General features: G+C 36.8%; 1 pseudogene; it reads left to right on the top strand.

Moving 5' to 3' along the window:
* The first annotated feature begins 612 nt into the window (after positions 1 to 612).
* LOC103267949 lies at positions 613 to 1806 on the top strand (annotated as a pseudogene).
* The last annotated feature ends 12059 nt before the right edge of the window (positions 1807 to 13865 follow it).

Genomic DNA, 13865 nt, shown 5'->3' on the forward strand with positions numbered 1-13865 from the left:
TATGTGTGTGTATGGGGGGAGATGAGATGATGATTCTAAATTAGTTAATTCTACTAATTTAACCACATATATAAGTGCATAGAAGTGTTGTTTTGCCTTTAATTTTAACATAAAGACATTAGATTACATATTTTCTGAACTATTAATGATTCTTGTATCCCCAAAATACATTTTTTAAAAATGGTGTCAGTGTCAGTTTCTCTGTAACTTTTTAGTAATTGGCATTATCTTTCTTTTTCTTTTTATTTTTTTGCCAGTCTTATAACTAAAATCTGGGTTCAACTGGCATTTCCTTGACTTTCTGTAGAATTGAACATCATTTCATAGAAATCACTTGAATTTCTTTTTTTTTTGTAGTCTATCTGTTTGTATCTTTTGCCTCCGGATCAGTTCTTTGTAAATCAGTCGTTCTGGGGAAGGTCCTGGGTGTCACGTGGGGAGCGGGGCATGGTCCGCCGGCGCTGCCAGTTCATCTGTGTGAGTAGCCATGGCACCCGCTCCTTGCTGGCATGCCCCCGGCAGAAGATAAGCTGCCTTCAGCTGATTCTGCAAGACTGAGTGGAGTTGGGATTGCTAGAAATAGATTTACTGGGAAGGTTTATTGAAGTCAAAATGTCTAAAAAAATCAGTGGTGGTTCTGTAGTAGAGATGCAAGGAGATGAAATGACATGAATCATTTGGGAATTGATTAAGGAAAAACTCATTTTTCCCTATGTGGAACTGGATCTCCATAGCTATGACTTAGGCATAGAGAATCGTGATGCCACCGGTGACCAAGTCACCAAGGATGTGGCAGAAGCTATAAAGAAGTACAACGTTGGTGTCAAGTGTGCAGCTATCACCCCCAGTGAGAAGAGGGTTGAGGAGTTCTAGCAGAAACAAATGTGGAAATCGCCTAACGGCACCATCTGAAACATTCTGGGTGGCACCGTCTTCAGGGAAGCCATTATCTGTAAAAATATCCCCCGACTTGTGAGTGGCTGGGTAAAGCCCGTCATTATAGGTCGCCATGCTTATGGGGATCAATACAGAGCAACTGATTTGTTGTTCCAGGACCTGGAAAAGTAGAGATATCCTACATGCCAAGTGATGGAACGCAAAAGGTTACATACATGGTACATAACTTTGAAGAGGGTGGTGGTATTGCCATGTGGATGTATAATCAAGATAAGTCCATTGAAGATTTTGCACATGGTTCCTTCCAAAAGGCTCTTCCTAAGGGTTGGCCTTTGTATCTGAGCACCAAAAACACTATTCTGAAGAAATATGATGGACGTTTTAAAGACATCTTTCAGGAGATCTATGCCAAGCAGTACAGATCCCAATCTGAAGCCCAACAGACCTGTATGAGCATAGGCTCATCGATGACATGGTGGCCCAAGCTCTGAAATCAGAGGGAGGCTTCATCTGGGCCTGTAAAAACTGTGACATGCAGTGGCTCAAGGTTATGGCTCTTTTGGCATGATGACCTGCGTGCTGATTTGTCTAGATGGCAGGACAGTAGAAGCAGAGGTTGCCCATGGGACTGTAACCCATCACTACTGCATGTACTAGAAAGGACAGATGTCCACTAATCCCGTTGCTTTTATTTTTGCTTGGACCAGAGGGTTAGCCCACAGAGCAAAGCTTGATAACAATAAAGAGCTTGGCTTCTTTGCAAAGGCTTTGGAAGAAGTCTGTATTGAGACAATTGAGGCTGGCTTTATGACCAAGAACTTGGCTGCTTGCATTAAAGGTTTACCCAATGTGCAATGTTCTGACTCCTTGAAAACATTCAAGTTTATGGACAAACTTGGAGAAAACTAGGTCAGGCCAAACTTTAAGGTCATAACTGGACTTGGGAGGATAAGTGTCCTTTGGTAACTAGGTCCACAGGTTTACATTCTTCTATATGACACTCAAGGGTAAAGGCAAAATCAATTTTGTAATTTGTTTTGAATTCAGAGTTTATCTTTTCTATAAGTTTATAGCCTCTTTCTTATACATACAGTTATTGCCTCCTTCATGAATGTGGCAGGGAACTTTATTAAAATTTTATTTTATGTTCAAGTATCATCCTAGGAATTAGTTTAGTGCCCACTTGTATTCACTGTCACTTTTTTTCATGTTCTGATGCAAATGACCAAAATCAAGAGTGCTCAGAAGGGTAAATGAAAGCCACTGGACTGTTCCCTAAAATATTTATAAAGTAGAAGTTCACTTCCTTCCGTTCTGGTCCATGACCATGGACACAGAGGTTTTGGTGTTATGGACGTCCCATTATGTGGAGCAGAGCTGTACATCAAACTTGCACGTGATTAGAACAAAGGCCGAGTGCAACTAAAATGTGTTGAAGACAGTGCAGTTGTTTTGTAAAGAGCTTGTTGAATGTTTCTAATATACTAAATATTTTGGAGGCCACTGGAGATTTCAGAATCCAGAATTAATACTACCTGGAGATTTGTCCTCTGTTTGTCTCTTCCTTCTCCTGGCCTGTGTATTATGCTACCCTAAATAGCATATTTAATCTAAGTACAATAATGTAAGCTGTATCTTTTTTGGACTTCTGCTAGCCTGTTTCATTTCTTTTGTATAAATGTGATTTCTCAGAAGTTGATATCAAACACTATTCTAGTCCTACTCTTCTTCCAAACTGTTGACTTCAATTAAAAGTAAATGCTAATGAAAAAAATCCAGGCATTCTTTGTATATTAGGGATATTCATGTGATAAGATATGTGTATTTTCTTTTATTAAATCTTGGTTTCTCATCTTATTTAAGAAAATGTTCCCCGTCCCAAGTTTATTCAGATATCAGATTTTTATTCTTTGAATTTGATGAACCTAAGTCCTATGTATATATATATAGTAGTGTATTGAGTATTACATTTATGATTTTTTGAATTGAAACCATACATGAGAGGGGAACCCCCTCAAAAGACAGAATTATTTTGGGGAGGGTGAGCCTCTTGAAATACAGGCCTCTCCTGCTAGGGGAGTGTTCTAGGAACCCATCAGCATCAGTGTATCAGCTAGCGTTGCTGTGAGAGGCTGTGTCTGGCTTCAGTAAAATTCAACGAGTTTGCCCATTAGATGATGAGTGATTTACGTGTACCTGCCCACACTGTGCTGAATTTTCAGCAGTTTTTGACCAAAAATGGCATGACTCCCATGCCTAACCCTCCTGATGTACCTGATCTTGCCCCAGGAGACTTTTTTTCTCAATGGTAAATGTTTTGCAGATGTGGAAGAGGTGAAACAAAAAATGACAGAAGCACTAAAAGGTATCAAAGCTGACGAGTTCAAAAACTGTTTTTAGCAGTGGAAAATGTGTCTTGATAGGCATCTTGCATCAAATGGAGAGTACTTTGAAGGTGGCTGAAGTTTAAATATATAAGAATAAATATGTGTTTTTTAAATGAATAAATTCTAGGGTTCTTTGGGTCCCCTCCCACCTATAATAGTTAAAGGTTCTTTTTTTGCAGATGGCTAATTTTTTGGCCTCTATTATGCCTTATTAGGGATATTCATGTGATAAGATATGTGTATTTTCTTATCACATATCTGACATTACTAGGAACACTTTATCTTATCAAAGTAGACCATTATTTCACCTGAATAGAATTGGTTTTTGACCTTTGTCTTTTCTCTTCTTCCCTCGTCTCTTTTCTCATCATGGAAGTCTGGAATTACATCATCTTGTTCTCTAATTTTAAGTTTTGACTCAAACCTCCAGATTAATAAGGACTATCTTCAGTTAAATCCTCCACTTCACTGAGAGCACTGGTTCTACCCAAAAGGCTTGTTAAAATACATATTGTTGGGATCTATATCTAATGTTTCTGATTTGGCAGGTTTAGCATAGGGTCAAGTAATTTGAACTTCTAATTAGTTCCCGAATTACGGTGATGCTGCTGGACTGGAGACCATATTTTGAGAACAGCTAACTTAGAAAACTGTCCTTAACTCTAAAGTCACCCAAAGAGCTGTTAAATGACTTGAATGTCTGCATCTTACCTCAACCAACTGAATTAGTTTTCAATCTAGATAAAGCTTTTATGATTTCAGACTGTAGATAAAGTTCACAGTTAGCTCTTATTATATATAAAGATTTATGCGGGCCTATCTCAGGTATTTGGAAGACAGTTTTAAAATTATTCTGATCTTCTTTGCATTGTTAGTCCCTTTATAGTTATTGCATCTAAAGTCAAAGTTTCCAGCATCTTCATTTGGGGGAACAATATTCACATTTGTTGATCCTCTCCTGCCCCTTTTGTAGACTGCATAGTTCTCTGCTTTGGTTTCAATTTCTGAGTCTTTTAAAAAAGAATTATATGTATTATTTAAATTTGAGACTTGGAGGAAGAAATGATAATAAAACAACAAATAATCATAAGTGTCAACTTTTTACATATAAGTGAATTGAGTCCAAGGTAACAAATACTAAGTTCAGGATCATGTAGGCAGTATGGTTGAGTCTCAGTTCCATATCTAAGCAGTGTGGCTTCAGAGGGCTCATTGAATGGTCCTAGCAAACCTGTATTCACTGAGGACAAACAGGCAGAATAGTTCATTTATTACTCCTGTGTAAATATACTTACTGTGTACCAGCAGATAAACTCACTTCCTTGTTTCTAAGCAGGGTGGTCCTCCTAGGTGGTCTCATTTAATGGGGAAGGAGAGAGACAAGACTGTACTTGACATCAAGACAAATGGATTCAAGAGATAGAAAAACCCAATTTCATCGTCTAAAAATTCTTCAGCATTCTGCTCTGCCGAAATAGTCTCTATCTCTCTGAATTCCTAACAGAATTACAAAATTATGCTTTTTCTCATATCTTTTCCTCTAATTTGTGGTATATTGGGAGGGAACAAAGTTAAACATGCACTCAGTTCATTATCCTGAAAGGAAGGAGAGCTTGATTTCTCACTTTAATTTAATTTGACCACAAATAACTCTATGATCTTGCGATAAATAACCTTATCTTACTGAGCTTAAGTTTTTCTTCTGAAAAGTTAGTAATTTGAATAGATGTTTTTTATAGTTCTAACATTATTATACAATGAAATGATTTAGCTCCAAATATGACAAGTGAAATCTTGTAGCAACAATGAACTGTTACCATATTATTATTCTCAGATTATTTATGTGTCTCATCACAATGATTTATTGTAATCATACAATAATGTCTAAGACCCCAAAAGAACAATTTGTTTACCTGATTTTCATAAAAATATTAAGAAGAACAGAAATCATTCCCAAATCAAAACCAAAGCTGGGGGGGGAGAGAGAGAGAGAGAGAGAGAGAGAGAGAGAGAGAAATCTCTGATCTTGAGATGCTTTTATCCAAAAAAATGAGAAAAGAAATAATTCCAGTTTACCATGCTCTAATTTTACTGGTATTTGATAATGCATATATAAACTTTGTGGTACATAATTAAAATTGCTATATCTATGTCATATATTATTAGAGTTATTACCATTACTAGAATGCCTTATATTATAAATCTTTTATGTTTTCAGGGAGATGAACTGACAGTGGCACACAGAAGTCTCCAATAGCAGGAAACATTTTTGTGTGTGTTTAAAATACTTTAAGAAACTGCCTGGGGAAGGAGGGGTACACCTCATCATTCAGTGTACCTGCACAATGAATATTTGTGTACCTAACCCTGAATTGTATCCCATAATTGTAAAATAAAAAATTTAAAACAATACTTTAAGAATTCTCAGTCAAGACAGCACTTCTAAGCATATTCACCTATGAATAGAAACACCCTGAAGGTATAAACTTGAAATATATATATATAAATATATATATATATATATATCCTTTCTGTAAAAGACTGTGATAATGCTCATTTCATCAATGGTTGAATAGCTGAGGAAATTAGAGAACAATTTATATACAATTGTCTTAATTTCCTTCTAAGATATATGCATGCTTGGATAATTAGGCCATAAACTTCCGACTTCTAAGAACAGTTATCTTTTAAATTCTGCATATGTGTTTGCTGTAATTTGCAGAGTAGGAAATATATTTTGTACAATAGGAAAGACTTTTTTCTTTAAGCTCTGTTGTTCATTTTAAAAGCTTTTCCTTAAGGTAAACAGTGAACTAATACAATAAGCAGTTTTGGGATTTGATCAGAATTAAAATTTAAAATAGTAGTACTTAGCATTCATTCTCTTTCATGAGCACGCATTATTATTATTTTTTTATGTGACTGATACTTTGGTTGTAGCTGTAATTCAATATTCTATTTTATTAAGTGCCAATTGTATAAATAAGGTCATAATATCTTAGGTTGAATCCCTGGAAGATAAACTCTGAGATAGAAATGTGCATACTGTAGGTTTATTGAGTGAGTGCTGTTAAAAATAGTACCTAGGAGAGAGTGATAGAAACAAAACAGTGAAGGGAAAAGCTGAACTATAATGTAGCTGCAACAAAGCCTTCACCAAGTCCGTGGGGAACTCAAGTTGGCATGGCCTTCTGGAGTTGTGAATCAGGAAAGGGGCTGTGTCTGTATCCTGCACGGACCAGTCATTGGAAATGGGCTTTCCTTCATGAAGCAAATGTAACCTTTTGTGAGGCAACTCACTTCTGTGAAGGATGACTTCTAAACAAAGGTCTGAAAACATCATGTTTAGGATTGAAAGTTAACACTCTGAGACAGGTATGGCATGAAGATAAGAAGTTTGCAACGTTTTTCACAAGTTATGGCAGATAAATGCTACAGACACTGGGGGTATTATTAGATGCCAATGGTGAATTTCCACTTGGTAATTACTCTTAAGCATAAAAATCTATTTCAAAATTATGTGTGTATGTATATCTATTCCTAAGAAACCCAAAGTTTCAGTCATTAAATTTGTTTGATTCAAGTTTTTTTTTAATGGCACAATAATAAATATGGAACTTGAGTAGGGAATATAAATATATGTGGGAAATATATACAAATTTACATAGCTCTTTTCTTACTACATATGTTTGCAGAGGACATCATTCTATGTACTCTAAGAGTGTCTGAAAGAGTTTTCAGATAGTTGTTAATCTGACTAGCATTGTTTTCCTAAAGTAGTTATATATGCATGTATCTAGAATCCACCCCTGTCTTGCAAGTCTATACCATCAACACTCTGGTACAAAACCCTTAATCTCTCAACCAGGTTATTGTATTAGCCTCTTACCTGGCCTCTCTACTTCCTTCTTAGCCGCTTACTTGGTTCACTTATCCTTGATCCTCATATAGTTTCATTTTAGCACAGAAGACTGCGCAACATTGTTAAAATGTAGGTAAGGTTATGTAACTATTTTGCTTAAAACCTTCTCCTAACTTGCCATCTCATTCAGAGTAAAAAGTGTAATTCTTACAATGGTCCTAGGGGCCCTACATGATCTGACCTCTGACCTCTTCTAATCTGCCATCACTTGCTCTGCTCCGGTCTCACTGGTGTCCTTGCTATTCCTTGAGCATGTCATGCCTCAGGGATTTTGCACTTGTCATTTTCTCTGACTGGGGTGCTCTTTCTTCAGATAAATTGCATGACTTGCTTCTTCACTTCCTTTGGTTATTTATTCAAAAGTTATTTTCTCAGCTATTCTTCTTGAATATCTTACCTAAAATGTTAATAATCCTTTTCTGTCTGAACATACCTGGTTCTTTTTTTTTTCTCTTTAGCACTTATCACTATTTAGCATTATACATATCTTAATTATTGTCTATCTTGCCTACCAGAACAAAAATGACCTGAGAGATGAGATTTTTGTCTAATTTGTTTACTCCTCTAGCCATAGCACCAGAAACTATGCTTAGCACATAACAAGCACTCAATAAATCTTTGCTGAAAGACTATTTAGATGGTAAATGATTATATATAGTTAATGCCTTTGCACAACTGGTCTCCATTGTCAAGTTACAGCAAGATATGACTAACACTGGAAGGAGCAAGAAAAAAATTTATAGGGCTTGTTTCTCTGCTTTCACTAGCGATTGAGAGGTTTCAGTACAGCAAGAAACTCTGTTTAATCAGTGCTAACTATGTTCTGGGTCTGTCTACATGAGTTAACTAGGAAACTGAAAGGAGAGGTGGTTCTCTAGAATCACACAAGCTTGTTTGTGCCCAACTGTGACTCCATGAGACACTATTACTATTTTGTGGATGCTAAGAAGAAGCAGTTAAATGCTAGTGAGAACAATAAAAATGTGATACTGGGTATTAAGAAACTATGCCTTATTTATTTATTTTTTTTCGAACTAACCATTCCCTAGGTTGTGTTTAAAACCGGACATAAAACTATAAGATCAATTTAAAGGAGATTAGCTTTAGGTTAAACCCAAAGTCAGCTTTCTGTGAACTATTCTCAGAATTCGATATATAATAAATGTTTCAGTGATTTGCTGCACGAATGTAGCAAGCATTCTTATGGAAGTTGTAAGAGAGACGATTTAGAATGTCAATTTGCTTTTAAAAAGGATGTAGAAATTTGGTTTTCAGTTTGAGTTAAATATTACTTTTTGTATCACCTTTGTGTGTCAAATGCAAAGCAAACTTCTTACATGTGACATCTGTCAGTTTTAGAAATCCCACAGGATCCATGCAGCCAGATGTCAGTTCTTTCCCTATCAAACTTCTAGGACTAAGACAACAGTAGAAAAAAATTATGTCTAACCACAGATAGGAAAACTTGAGTGAAAAACTGGTTGAGAACAAAGAGCATGCGTATTGAGTATATAAGGCATGTGTGAACTCTACCCTCTCCATGTGTTGTCCATGGTTATCATAGTTACAATCACCTCAGGACTCATAACAATGAGGAACTTGGAGACAACTGTCGAGTACACCACAGGCATTAACCAGTCTGTGACCTCTTACTTCAAGATTGCTTTGGATATGATTTTAAAGCTATCTAATATAGTAGGATCCCCCTGCAAGTCTGTGCTGGCAGCAAGGCATAAGAGATGGCTTATAGTACTGTTATTCTCAGTCCTACATGCTAAAGATGAAGCATGCTGCTTATCTCTCCTCTGTGCTTTCAGCGAAGCCTCAGAAAAAACAGAATAGCTTATAGCCTGTTAGGATGCAGGTGGTATAGGATGCTAAGCATCTCATCACTGTGGCTAAGTTTGCAGGAGCAAAATCATGATTTATACATTTTTCAGTCTTCGGCTGCGGAATTTTGAAGTCTGAAGGTTCAGCAGAGACTGGACTTTGATAAGCAAAGATGCTGACACGATGTTCAGATGCCCTCAAATAGTCAGTTGCATGGCCAGTCCTTCTTAATCTCTCAGGAAGGGTATGTGAGAAGGCCAAAAAGCAAGTTGTTTCATTTTAAGACAAAACAGAGAAATTATCAATGGGCTACCTGACTTTATTAAAAATGATGCATTTTTTTAAAATATGGGATTTTGTTGTCCAAGGGTGACACCAAGATAGGGTGAGCCACTGTCTCTTTGGCATCTTCTATGAGCACATACTGACCTGTGGATGCCCCTGTGGCATCATGTTTGCTCACGTGAGTGGAGGGTTGTCAGTTCCTGAGAGGGAAAATGGAGGCCACCATACCCAGGTACTGTTTGTTTGAGGTCTTCTAAAGTCTATAATATTGCAGGCAGACATTTGTCAGTCAGAAAATTTAAAAGAGTGGATATTCCTTGACTTTTACTCCACTCAGTCACCAGAGGTTCTATGTGGGATACCAGCACACCCCAAAGGAATGTAAACATTTCACCTAATATCATGACTCTTTTGTCAACGTAACTCCAAAATTCTAGTTTCAGAAGATTTGTTTGCAGTCTATTTTTACTTTGAATGTTTTGTCATTACATAGACAGAGTCATGTATGGCAAAATGTGCCAGTCTTAAGTTTTTGAATGTCAAGTCAGAGGTGGCAGAATGCCCTCTGCACCTTCCAGATAATCTGTATGTTCTCCTAGAAGCACCAGATTGTAAACACTAAAATTGATCACCTCATTCTCTCTTTAACACTGTGCATTCCCAGAACCTTTAGTCTCTAGCATCCTTCTTTTTCCTTTGCTGCAATACCTCTGTTGTGGGATAATTAGATTTCTTAGTGGCACAGGGCAGTGAAGCATGGAATATCTGGCAACACAAATTTTACAGAGGGTTCCACACATTCTATGTGCTTTGGACCAAAAGGGAAGAATAACGTTGACAGAACAGGGAGGCTGCAAAGATTAGAAAGGATTAAGGCAAAGCCTTGCTGGAAGGGTCTGCTAGCCATGTGACTCTCTGAAAGTATTATGAGCTTCTCAGATAAAAGAGTGAAGTGCTCACTGTATCTTTCTGAAAACATCAGCACCATTTTTTCATAGGCTGTTTGATTGTATTTCCATTTAACAAACTCCATGAAAATTGGGAAAGAATTTTCCTGTTGTCTGCAGATAGAAAGAAGGAGTAATTTTCCAATATGAAGAGATTAGCTTGTTGCAGTTCAGCCCTGCCTTTTATCCAGCAAGCCTGCTGTTTCTCATCCATGTATTTATGGAAAGACTCAAATATATTCTAACTCCTCTCATTGCACATCTCATTGTAGCTGCTGATATAATCTGTAAAGGACACAAAGACAATCTTACAAAAGTGAAAAGAAATTATTTGGTGCACCACAGACTAGATAAAAGACAGAAGCATATTGCACTTTGTCCTGCCTGTGGGTTACTAGTCTATCAATGGTGCAAAGCTAAAAGTTGTATCTGTATTCATGTTACTTTGGAATGTTCCCTGCATTGAGGCATCATTTGACAAGGAAATAACAACTTGCATTTAAAAAGTGAGAACATCTTTTGGAAGGCTGGCAGGAATGGTAATGGGACAATGTGCCATAGAGATGAAAATCAACACTTCAAAATGAGAATAGTATTGAATTCTCTTAGGAGACAGGGTGAATTTCTTGGTAGATTGCAATAGCATTAGTTTTGTGCTTTGTCCAAAATCAAATAGTGGAACAGTGTGTCTGACAGAAGGGTACTAGACTGTTATAAGTTCCAGTGAGTCAGGTTCTTTCTTCTCCCTGGAAACATGCCAGGCTCATTCCAAGTTCCTGGCCATATTGATGGTATTGCTTTTACTGAAATTCTTTCCCAGCCATTCTTCCATGCAGATATTATTCATCTTTTACAGTATGAGCCAATAGCAGTTGCTCAGCACATTCCATATTTGGCCACCACATTTTGCATACATATTATTCACTTTATTCCTGATCACAACTCTGTAAGATAGATGTTATTATTATTATCATTTTACAAGTGATCAAATCATAGTTTATAGAAATCCAATTATTTGTCCAAAGCCATTCAGTTAGTGAACAAATGAATCCAGATGTGAATCTAGGCTCTCTGACTAGGCTTACTGATATGTTTAACCACCATGTTGCACTTATTCCTAGAGTGGGTCAAATACCTCTAAGTGTTTCATCAAGCCTTTCCCATCAATTCCTGTTCATAGTCATATGCTTTCTTTCAGTTCCCACTGAATATGTTGTTTGTACATTCAGTCCAGCACTTGGCCTTATACTATCCTAATAATTACTTAAGATTTTTATTAAATGAAAAATTTTCCCCATAATATTACACATTCTTTAAGGGTACCACATATCTCTGTCATTGCATTTCTAATACTGTGCTGACCTGATAATGAATACCCAATAACACCTATTAATTAGACTAAACAGGTTGGTTAATATATGTGCAATAAAATAATAAAAGAAGAAAAAAGTTGCATTCACCGTTCGGTGACCCATTTTGCTAAGTATTAATCATGGCCATGGAAGCTTCTACCACATTTATGTGATCACCCCTTTGAAGTGTCAAGTTGATCAGAGTAGTATAGAAAGTCAGTTCTATTGTGCAGGCAGGGCAAGTGAGTACATTTCTGAACAGCAATTCAATAGTGAATAGGTCAGAGGGCTGTCAAGTAAGACACTAAAGTGATGTGCTGAAAACAAGCCAGAAGCAATGCAAAAATCAATAAAGACATCTGAGAAATAACTGGGGTGGACCAGACCTGCTGGGCAGGTCTGCCAGGTGGATGCAATCTAGCTTATCCATAAAGCAACCACAACTACCGAGACCAAACAGAAGAGATGTAAGTGGGATTAGACTGCCTTTATTGAGTCTCTGAAGAGAAATAAGATAAACACATATGTATAATTGACGCTCTGAGACTGCAGGTCATCAAGAAGCCTGAAGCTTCATTCTGAGCATCCTAGGGAGCACCTTTGGCATCAACAATTAAGGGTAAAATTACTGTTACAGAGAGTGCTTCATAGTTCAGTGATTAGGAAGACGATCTCTGAGAGGAGACCGCGTGCTTGACAATTCCTTAGAGACGTGAGAACCTGTACAAGTTATCCAACTGCTCTGTGCTTCAGTTCTTTATCTCTGTAAACATATTACCAGAAGTAAGGTTTTCATCTAAAGTTGTGAGAATTCATGAGATAATGTTGGGTATGTTGTAAATCTTCCATAAATGTTAGCTTGTACTACAATGGTAATCATTATTTTATTATTAGCTAACTAAAAAGTCCATACAACTAATCACAGAATTTCAATTCCTTTTAAGACTTGAAAAGCCAATGTTTTCAAACCCATTTTAGGAAAAACAACGTAGTCCAGATGAATTCCAGTCTGACACTACAGAGAAGGAAAGAGAAAGGATCAAGTTTTGCAGCATCATAATTATTTTACATTTTTCATGTGTGCATCTAAATTTGAAGAGTGCCTTGTCTTTGTTAGTACAAGTTAGTACATAGTAAAAATAGGCCATCATATTAGTTATTTTAAATAAGGTGATGTATACATATGCATCATAAATATTAGCAGAATTCATACCTGTGTTAAATATATACTAAATACTGAATATAATATAGCAGGGGAGAAGAGTGTATGTGGTAGATATAAGCAATGATAGTGTATAAAACTACTAGTTTATGTGATAAATATATATTGAGAAAATACTCTGGTAGATGTTGAGTACAGAACTCTAAACAGAATCACCCTGGGCACTGCTCATATAGTCAACTCCATAGAAAGAGTTAGCTGTCTAATACAGATAGATAGATAGATCTATGTCTTTGTCTGTTTCTATACATAGATCTATATTAGATATATATTAAATAGCTATTCTCTCTCTCTCCATATATATATTTCATTGGTGAAAAAAAAATCCAGAATTAACTTTTGGGGTTCAGGCCCCTTGTATCACAAGCTTCCTCCACTAGATAAATGTTCTAGGAACCCATCACCATCAGTGTACCAGCTAGCATTGTTGTGAGAGACTGCATTTAACTTCAGTGAATTTTTTTTTGAAGGTTCTTTTGCCCAATTCATGATGGGTGATTTACAGGCACACTTGTCCATACCATACTGAGTGTTCAGCAGGTTTTGACCAAATAGAGCATGAACTCAATGTCCCACCCAATCTCATCCCTAGGAATTTTTGTTTGTTTGTTTCCCCAATGAAAAAGCTCCTCAAAGAGAAACATTTTGCTGATGTGGAAGAGATTAAACAACAGCAAAAAAAAAAAAAAAGAAAAACAGTAGTAGCACTAAATAGCATCAACAATGACAAGTTAAAATTGTTTTGAGCAGTGGAAAATGCATCTAAATAGGTGTATTGCATTAAATGGAGAGTACTTTGAAGGTGACTGAAGTTTAAACATGTAAGAACAAATACACATTTCAAAAAATACACACGGTGGCTCAGCCTGTAATCCCGTGCCTTTGGGAGGCTGAGGTGAGTGGATTGCCTGAGCCTGTGGGTTCGAGACCCACCTGGGCAGTGAGACCTCATCTCTACAATAAATCAAAAAATCAGCTGGGCGTGTAGCGCATGCCTGTAGTTCCAGCTACTTGGAAGGCTGA

Source organism: Carlito syrichta, unplaced genomic scaffold (assembly GCF_000164805.1).
Source record: "Carlito syrichta isolate Samal-C Ts95f unplaced genomic scaffold, Tarsius_syrichta-2.0.1 Scaffold308591, whole genome shotgun sequence".
In the NCBI taxonomy this organism is placed as follows: domain Eukaryota; kingdom Metazoa; phylum Chordata; class Mammalia; order Primates; family Tarsiidae; genus Carlito; species Carlito syrichta.